The following is a 10,993-nucleotide window of genomic DNA, read 5'->3' on the forward strand; positions in this document are numbered from 1 at the left end:
TTTTCTTCATCTGAAAAACATTCTGCTGCAGTCAGTAGCAGCTTTACAGATAGAATTAAATGCTTTGGCTCAGTTACTGCCTGGGAGAAGGAAGCTCCAGTGCTGTCACCAAGCCAAATCTGCCTTTGTATTTTTTATTAGTGGTGGTCTATAAAATGAGGTTTGAAAAGCTGCCTGCTGCGTTTAATTTCATCATCTGTTACTTTTGACCAGCATTCTCTTTCACGTTTGGAGTTCATATCCCACATCTTCCACAGCAAGATTCATACTGGCAATGGTACCAGACCCACAACCTGTCCAGAGAACAGCACTAGAAACCCAGGGTTTTTAAGAGCTTGATAGGCAACTTCAGCATGTAGCTTGTAAGGAAATGAATACAGAACTAGAAACTGTGGTGACAACTGGGGCTAAGCTGAAGATCACTCAGAGCCGTGCCCCGCACCACACACAATCCACACACTTCCTCCATTTGTCCAGCAGCAATGACCTGTTCTCACATTTTTGTGGCTACAGAGCAGGCACCTGATTTAGAGAATTCTAGAATCACTGAAGTTGGTAAAGACCTCCAAGATCAAGTCCAACCATCAGCCCAACACCACCATGCCAACTATACCATGTTCTGAAGTGACAAGTCCACGTTTTTTTAACACCTCCAGGGATGGTGACTCCACGACTTCCCTGGGCAGCCTGGGCCAATGTTTGACTACTCTTTCAGTTAACAATTTTTTCCTAAAATCCAACCTAAACCTGCCCTGGCACAACTTGAGCCCATTTCCTCTTGTTCTCTCGCTTCTTGCTTGGGAGAAGAGACCAATCCCCACCTCCCTCCTACCTCCAACCTCCTTTCAGGTAGTTGTAGAGAGCAATGAGGTCTCCTCTTTTCTTCAACCTCAACAACCCCAGTTCCCTCAGCTGCTCCTCATAAGACTTGTTCTCTAGACCTTTCCCCAGCTCTATTGCCCTCTTCTGGCCTTGCTCCAGCATCTCAATGTCCTTGTCATGAGGTTCCCAAAACTGACCCCAGGATTCAAGCTATGGCCTCACCAGTGCCAAGTACAGGGGGACAATCACTTCCATGCTCCTGCTGGCCACACTATTCCTGATACAAGCCAGGATGCCATTGGCCTTCTTGCCCACCTGGGCACACTGCTGGCTCATGTTCAGCTGCTGTCAACCAACAACCCCAAGTCCTTTTCCTCTGGACAATTTCCAGCCACTCTTCCCCAAGCCTGTTATGTTGCCTGGGGTTGTTATGGCCCAAGTGCAGGACCTGACACTTGGTCTTGTTGAACCTTATACAATTGGCCTTGGCCCATTGATCCAGCCTGTCCAGGTCCCTCTGTAGAGCTTTCCTACCCTCACACAGATGAACACTCCCTCCCAACTTAGTATTTCCAAATTTCCTGAGGATGCACTTGATGCCCTCATCCAGATCACTGATAAAGCTGTAACTGGCCCAAACACTGAGCCCTGGGGCACACCACTAGTGACCAGCCACCAACTGGATTGAATTCCATTCACCACAACTCTCTGGGCTCAACCATCCAGCCACTGAAATCACTGGAGATACTCCTACGTAAGCTTAAGCTCTTCTCTTTTTCCCATCTCATTAAAAATATATTAAAATAATAGTCCACAGATGTAGAAGGGAACCAATTCCTCTACACATATCATGAACTTAAAGCAGTCCCTAACTGGTGACACAATGTCCTCGTGCCGAGGGATAGTATCAGAGTAAGGATCAGCAAACTGAGTAGTGAAGGTGATGCACCAAATGCTGAAGAAGTATAATGAGCATTATGCTCTACCAGAAACACTGTTCCTACACCCTAGTTAAAACACACAGCTCTCAAAAAGCAAGCCCAAATATCCAAGCCCACTGGAGTATCTGTAGCCACTCCACTTCCATTTAAAGTATCACCTTTTAATGAGTCCTTTATTTTCATGTCCAAAGAACACAGAGCTCCATCACTTGTTGATACCAAGTTCAGTTTTACCTGCCCAGCTCTTCTGCAAGCTGCCTGTGTATGCACTCAGACATAGAAATGCCACACACACAGCCTTTCCAGGGAAAATGAAGGGTGGAAATGTGGCAGGAGGGTTTGGGAATGACTTACATTCCTGTTTCCTATTTGGCAAGAAGTACCCCATGGGGATTAAAAAGTCCAGACTGCACATTACCTGGAGGGACTCTTAGACCTTCCCTAGTGAATAAGTTTTTTCAAATTCAGAAGGTAACCAAGCAGTCAACCATCTCCAGAAAGCTCAGAAGTCTCTGCCCTGCTAACATTCATTTTTAGTAAAGTGGGTATTTCAGGAAGTGCTGATAATGTGACAGTTATCAACAGGGCAAGTGGAATGACTGAATAATTACAGGGCATTCACCTGACATCAATCCCAAGTAAAAATGGAAAGATGATATCTAACCAAATTGATCATTAATCAAAGAGATAAGAATCAATATGATGATTTTCTAGAAAATCAGCTGTATCACACAAACCTGATTTCATTCTCTGACAGGATTACACATTTGATTGATAAGGTAATAGATTTTCAACAGTATGTGACAAAATACTTCAACTTTCAGTAAATATTAAACAGGCTAAGAACAGGCAGATTAATTGAGGAATATCTAATCTGTTTCACTAATTTTCTATTTGGTATTATCACAGTATTTCTGATCAGGGAATTCTTTTCTTCTGAAGTTTTTGAAGGAAAAACTTTACACAAATCACTAGTCAAAGACTTGTGGAAAGAGAGATAAGCAGAGCAGAGGATAACAAGGACCAAGCAAGTAACTTGTGCTGTCTGGGACCACTAACATAAAACAACTTTTTGAGAATGGCATCATGATAGGTCTGAGAAGACTCAATCAACTAGAGCTCCCATGCCCAATTTCATGGCATAAAAGGCCTAAATTGATCTTTGGATGTATAAAAAAGGGAACAGTGAGTAGGAATCAGTGATTTTTAGCTCTATATATGGCACTGGTGGGACCAATGCTGGAACATCACATCAATTTCCTCTGTGAACAAATGTTTAGAAGATGTTGAAAAATTGACCTACTGCAGAAAAGAGCCACAAAATTGACTTAAAGGCTGGAGAAAATGCTGTGAAAGCCATAAAGAGCTCGTTATGTTCAGCAAAAGGAAGACTGAGAGGTTACTTGATCACAGTGCATTAGTATCTTTGTGGGTAGAAAAAAAAAAAAATCTATGTATGAAGAGTCTAGAACAAAGAGAAGACAAGAAATAGAGCCTGGAAATAGAAGCTGGATCAAAACATATGAGGAGTGAAGCAACAATTTCTAGCCATGAGCTTAACCACTTGATGAACAGCTCAAAAAGCAGGATAAATGTATAACTGGAGAATCTATCATATGAGAAAAGGCTGGGAGAGCTGGGGCTGTTCAGCTGAGAGACAAAGAGGATGAGGGGGGATCTCATCAGTACTTATAAATACCTACAAGAGGTGTCAGGAGGATGGGATCAGGCTCTTCTCAGTGGAGTCCAGTGGCAGAACAAGGAAGGGGTAATGGTAACAAACTGGTACATGGGAGATTTAACCTGAATATAAGAAAATCCTTCTTTACTGCAAGGGTAACAGAACCCTGTGACAGGCTGCCCAGGGAGGTTGTGGAGTCTCCATCTCTGGAGACATTCCAAACCCACCTGGATGTGTTCCTGTGGGATCTGTTCTAGCGGATCCTGCTCTGGCAGGGAGGTTGGTCTAGATGATCTCCAGAGGGCCCTTCCAGACCCTACCATTCTGTGATTCTGTGAAATTCTTGAGCTTGAGACAAGAGGCCTTTCTTGCAAAGCCTGTTACACCACACATAATTAGCAGACCATGCACATGCATGAGATTAAATCCTACCTGCCACAGCATCAGATTGAACTTTTTTTTTTTTTCTGCTGACATTATCCTCTGTGGATAAACCCAAATTTTTGTAATAAACTTTTAAACATTGAAGTCATGATCAGGTGTGTCATCTCATTTCCATGTCCAAAATTTATTCTCGTGTATTGAAAAGATTAACACTGCAAAATTTATGCTCAGCCTGTGCTTTCATGGCTGTCCTCTGAATACTCTGAAAAGGAAGCTTTTTTAAAAAAAAAAAGTTTCCTGCCTTCTGGACATACTTTAAATTTTAAATCAAGACTCTCAAGCACTCTAACCCCCATATAAAGGCTAGACATTAATTTTGAACCCCTTATATCTCCAGTGCTTCATGAAAATGCAGCCTGACATGCTTGTATTTCCAATACTTTAAAAGTCTACCCGAAACAGTATTTTATTACTAAACTGATGTTCACAGCCACATACGTGTGACTATTCACATATTTTCTTTATCTCACTAAACCCTTTGTAACATCAGTGAGCATCACTTCAAAACTAATTTCAGAATTAGAAACCTAAAAAAAAAGGTTATTTGTCCTTCCCTACCACCAAAGTCAGGTATGGCTGCTCTTTCAGGCAGCCTCCACATACAGAAGTGATTCTACAGGGTGTAATGAAGTCAGCAAGAGATGCAAGACCTTTAGAACAGAACTAGAGCTGGAGTTTTGGAGATGAGAAATAGTCCCTTAACTAAAAGACCATTATTTTCTTTCCCTCTCCAGCAGAAAGACTCAATTTCTTAGCAAATTAATTTAGTCTGAATTTAACATACATTCTAAGATGAACGTTCTGGTCTCTGCTTAACTTCGTTTGCTGAAGTATTTCAAAGGGAGCCCTTTTGAAATCTCCCCAAGTCTTTCCCTCCTCCCAAACTAAAGCCCCAAGCTGACCCATCATCTTCTACAGCCTCCCACTTCCATACAGACACAGCCAAACATCTCTGGGTTACAGCACAATTCCGACTTTGCACTGACACAAAGGAGTTTTCATCATGATAGAATTCATCTCCACAAAAAAAAATGGGATGGCAAATGGTGTGAGCATTCCCAACAGCCATCCAGTCTCAGGGACCTGTACATCTCTCACACATACTACTACTACTACTCTTTCAGTAGTTCCCATAGAATCATAAAACCATTCAGGTCGGAAAAGACCCTTGAGATCACCAAGTCCAACCATCATCCCTGCTCTACAAAGTTCTCCCCTAAACCATCTCCACCAACACCACATCCAAACGACCCTTAAAACACATCCAGGGATGGTGACTCAACCACCTCCCAGTGACAGGATATGGGGCAATGGGCACAAGTTGGAACATGGGAAGTTCCATTTAAATATCAGGAAAAACTTCTTTATGGTGAGGGTGACAGAGCCCTGGGACAGGCTGCCCAGGGGGCTTGTGGAGTCTCCTCCTTTGGAGATATACAAGACCCACCTGGATGGAGTCCTGAGTAATGTGCTCTAGGGGATCCTGCTTCAGCAGGGGAGTTGAACTAGATGATGTCTAGAGGTCCCTTCCAGCTCTGACAATTCCTTGTTTCCACAGTTCTCTGCCAAACTCCTGATTGCTGTAAGCCAGATGTAAACAAAACACAACACAGAGAGGAGTCCACCACAGCAGAACTGACAGGCAAGAGCTGCAGCACTGAGGCTCCAACCCCAGAGCTTGGACAACTTCCTCTGCTCTCAATCTTGTAATTGAATGTGAGCAGCCTTCTAACATGGCTTAACTTGAGAACACCTTTGCGCCCAAAACTTGAGAGCAGCTTTATTCCAAATCAGCATCGACATACCAACAAACCTTAATGCAGACATGGCCAGGTTGATGCTAACATTCCACTGGAAGTGGCAAATTCGTTTTATATCTTAACAGCTTATCATCTTTTTAAAGGAAAAGGATTTGTCCCTACTATTAAAATAAAGCTCAATATAGTGTAACTCAAATGCATTCCTCAGGTAAATGGAATTTAGCAGTAGTCAGCCATTTACTGGCAGTGGGTTCAACTGAAATATACTCACTATGCAAATGATCACTGTAAAAAAATTACCTAGAAATGGAATGAGGCTGAATTAATTAAAGTTTATAATCCCTCATTTTTACACAATAGTTACACGACCACAAGTGATGCATAAAAGCAAAAGAAAAAAAAATGAAGTGTTTGGCTTCATTAATCAGTTCACAAGTTTACCCATTTATCTTTCAGAATTTATTCACATGCAGTGCTAGCTTAAAACCTCATCTATTACAAGTCCAAATCCAAATCCTACCCGAGATACAGAACAAAAGGATCTCATTTTTAGTTTTTAAATAAATTATCTGAGGGGCTTAAAGGAGGAAAGAGAGGATGTGCAGCACTGCATATTTAAGGAAATCTGGGAAACTGCTCTTCCAAACTACATTCAAGGTACAAGCTGACAGCAGAAGGAGCAGTGTTAAGCAGTGAACACATACCAGATACAAGTGCTGTACAAGCTTTTCCATGATGCAACCCAACTACTCCTCCCTAATTCATGCTTTTGTAGCACCACTCAAAGATCAATAAGTATTTTTACAGGAATCTTTTTGTGAATGCCAAAAGAAATCAGTTTCGTCTCTTTTGACTGGTTATTTTTACAGCCACTAAAACTACTCAGTCCTAAAACTATTCTGTTAATGTGGCCACCACCACTCCTGAAATACAGGAACAGACATGCAAAACCTCATATCCTACATTCTTCATTCACAGACTGCAAACCCCTTGGATGGTGTTAAGTGTGGTGCTGGTATCTGCAAGGCCCTTCAGATCAAAACAACTGTCTGACCATGCTGATACAAACTGAGCCTAGGCTCTTACTGATCAATGAACTACATTATTATATTTATTTAATAACTTAAATGTTTTATTTAATACCTAATTTTGCTTTCAAAGGTGTGTATAAAAGCAAAATTGAAGTCAGATGCAAAATAAGTTACTCCAACCCTCCTACTCAATAGTCTTCTGCCTGGGAGCCCTGTAGTTCAAGGTACAAAAGAAAAATAAAGAGAAAATATGTGTACTATGCCCTGCACCTCAAGAGGGGGTTTAACAGATCCACACAACAACTTCTCATACTCTGTTCCACATTATATACATAACATGCAGTTTGTTAGTTCTGGATAATCTGCAAATTAAGTAAGAGTAAGATGTGAGTTGACTCTTCATTTCCATAACCTCTGGCAGCTTGCTCTCCCCTGCATGAATTACTGGGGGAGGGAGAAGGAGAATATGCACTAAAGGAATTGCTAACTATATTAGACATCTATTTTGAAAAACAAAAAAAAAACAAACACAAATACCCAAAAAAACAAAAACAAATCCCCAACAAAACACCAACACAAAACCAAATGCAAAAAGTAAAAAAATAATTTCAATAAACAAGGAAGAATAAACATGTTTCTTTAAACAAAACCTCTAATGAGAAACTCTGGTATTACTTGGATGCTGACACACTGCAAGCAGTCCTGGGTGGTCACCTGCCACCCAACATAAAACATTTCCTAAGCACAGAGCATAACTTCATAACAACTGTGTTATTCACTTCCCACTATACAACGCTACGTTCACTTTGTCAGGCAAACTTAATAGGAGATTTTTTTCTTTAATACACAAACATTGAAAGCAAAATCATAACCAAACATCCCAGAGTAAAACACCTGAATTGCACAATCAAGGAGGTCTGGTAAGAAAGTGACTGGTATTGGCTATTAGGCAGCATTTCTTTGAAATACATTTTTGAAGGAGCTAAAGCTGTGTTTTCTTGTTATCTTTATTCAAGTATTTCACAGCAGTTATATTACAAATTACAGTAAAATGTTCAAAATTTCCAGAAGTTCAAAAAAAAAAAAAATTTAAATAACTTACTTCAAACTAACGTAAAATGAAGTCAAAATGCAAAACATCAATTTAAACACAGTTCTGAAGGAAACTATAGAATCCAAAATATACCATAGTTGATGAAGGAAGTCTACTTAATCCACAAAGTAGACTCACGTTAATGAAAGCAAACAGGACTCCCCAATGTCTAAATAACCCAATGTACAAGATACAAAAGATGCAAGTACAAGCCCAAATTCAAGCTTATGTTGTGATTACAAAATAAAATTAAAACAAAAGAAATGACTATCAGCTGCAGGACCTCCCATTCAGGAGACTGAAGGTAAAACCAGAGCTGACCCACCAACTTACAAAAAAAAAAGGAAGACAAGATATTACAAAAAACATGTAATCCTATAAATACATTGGCATATGAGGAAATCAAGTAACAATACAGAGGACACAAAACAAAACAAAATTAATCACAGGTGAGATTCAAGCTTGCAAATACAATCAACTCCGTAGCCATCAGCTTCACCCAAGAGCAATTCTATGACCTCCAAGACAAGCCCCACCAGCCCCCCAGAGAAGCCTCATGTCTTCTGGCTGGTCACATCTCATGGACCCCAGCACAAGGACTCACACAGGAGTTTATTTGCAATTTTCACAACAAGAAACAAGGAAGAGAGGTCAATTTGTACAAACTCTTGCCAGTGCTATGTGGCAAAAAAATTAAAAACATACAAAGAGTAAACAAGTTTAGACCACATGGATAGATAAACAGCTGTTTTAACTCTATAACCACCAGACACATCTGTAAAGGAAAACAAAAACTGAAGTGTGGTTATTTGGGCTAGGAAGGCGAGTATATCATTTTAGGAAAGCTGTCCACTAGAACATCTGATATAAGCTACTTTTCTCTAAACAACATGGCAGCTCCTCAATTAGTAAAGTTGCCTCTTAAGATTTTTCCCAATCAACAACTGACAGTAAACATTTTCCTTTAGAAACCTGACCTTTCAGAACCATTTTTAATGCTACGCATCAGCTGAAACTTGCTTGTCACACTCACTGGTGACTAAAATTCTCAACTGTTTTAATTCATATAAATTTATTATCTTCTTAAAAATGTATGCAGTTTTATCTTCCACAAGTGCTGCTGTTACTTGAACAAAAACTTCGAGTAAGTGAAACTGGAATAAATATTTTTAAAAAATTCTGCAGCAAGAACCTGAGACTTGCAAAAAACCCTTTTATCAGAAACTTGCTACGAAAAATCTGCTACATTTTATTTAATCAAATCTTAAAGTTTGTAACAACTTCCATCAAAATACAAAATGCTGTTAATGTACCAGACACAAAAATATCTCAAACAGGTATGATGCTAATAAATACTAAATGAAACATGGAAAAAAATCCCATAATCAAATCTGAGATCAAAGGATCTCGTTTATAATGTGTTTTCTGCTTGTTTTTGTTGTTTTTAATCGCACTTTCCCACCTAAAAAATACAGTGTTTCTGCATGGGTTGCATTTAGAAGGTGTAACTAGATGTACATGAATGCTTAAAACCTTTTTCTGCCATTAGCTATGAAGAAAAACAGTGGCATTTGAGGGAGAAAAAGATCTAAGATAGAATCATGTTGAACCATAGCATACAAAGCACTTTGGATTACTGCAGTAGCCCAAGGCCCACGTTCTGTTTCTCTGCAGCTCAATTTTACTATTAGCCATAGAGGTGGAGACAAAGTACCTTAGCTTCAGTTTGTAAATGGGAGCAGAGTGATTACAGTCCTCCATAAACACTGTTGGTAACGAAAATACAAAAAGCTGAGGTAGCTCAGTATCTCTGCAGTAGTCCAAGACTGGTTTCTTTAATTAAAAACTGATCACACTGTGTTGCATATTTCTGGAAAGACAATTCCACAGTCACATTGAATGGTTAACGATGGTAAGACCAGCCAACTTCTCTAAAAAAAAACATTTCCCACGTAGATTGGAAATAAATCAGCCCAGGTAATGTTTTACAATTGAGCTTGTGATAAAACATGTTTTTTTCTTGCAATTGCCTATACTCTCCAGTTTCCAGAAAGGAGAGATTTTTGAACTACATACTCCAGACCCACAGAACTATGGCCTGAACAGATCAATTCAAAAGGCTGTCCTCCAATCCTCCACAGTAACAATACTTTGCATGAACCCAGCTGTGAAGCCTAGTTTAAGGTTTGTTTTCAAGTGAGCTTGGGCTCCAGGACTTTGACCAAATATCATGTCTTCTTACCTGCACTGCACAGTCCAAACTATCTTACAAACATGGAACTTCAGAAAGAAACCTGCCAGTATTAAACTTGGGTTTTCTTAAAGAACTCAACATGGAAAATAAAAAGATGGTGGGAAAACACGTCATTTTTATGAACACAGAAGAGTTTCACTGTGTAACTTGTTTCTAAAACAAATGTATACCAATGAAAAAGAAATTTCACCATTTTGGTAAAGTATGTGGCTTTGTCAGTGTGTCTTAGTTTAGTTCTGTAGAGCAAGACAGGCATTATAGAACCATAATACTGGTTGCCATCCAATGAAGAGAACACAAATCATCCTTTTGGAGATCTTCATTCTGAAGACAGCTTTCTAACATTGCCATTTGCTATTTGCTATAATCCAAACCAATTGATTAGCCTTATCTTTCTCAATTGACTAAAAGGCACATTAAAGGCAGTTCTAGAGAGCCTCATCTTCAAATTACTGTACATCCAGTTACTCGAGATTCCTACCACAATGCATCACTGCCTTCTTTAGAACTGATTTTTTTTTTTGTCCATTACCCCAGAGAAGAGAAAAATTGGGAAAAAAAAAAATAAAAAAGGTTGCCTGTTTAAAAATATTTAATTTAGATCTGTTCTTTCCAGTTCTCCTGTATGTGTTGGTCTCCACTTTGCCTGCAGTTTCCCCAAAGATAATGCATGTAGAGTGAACAAGAGCAGAAATGAGAACAGTTTCTGTAGCACCAAAAATCTCCAAGCTGTGGCATTGTATTCATTATTTATATCAGATACAACTATATGAAGTTCTGTTTGGTTCTTGTAGGCTGGTTGGTTTTAGGTACCTGAGACAATAGCACCAAATTCAACAGAAAGAAAAACAGAGAGCACTTAAGACCAAGGCTCTGCACATACTTGGTGCAAATGGAAACTGAATGGCTCAGAGGACTGCTCTGCCATGAGCAGTGTGAGAGGATAAACCCACCCATCTTGACGAGT

Source organism: Chaetura pelagica, unplaced genomic scaffold (assembly GCF_000747805.2).
Source record: "Chaetura pelagica isolate M959 unplaced genomic scaffold, ChaPel_1.0 scaffold46, whole genome shotgun sequence".
Lineage (NCBI taxonomy): Eukaryota > Metazoa > Chordata > Aves > Apodiformes > Apodidae > Chaetura > Chaetura pelagica.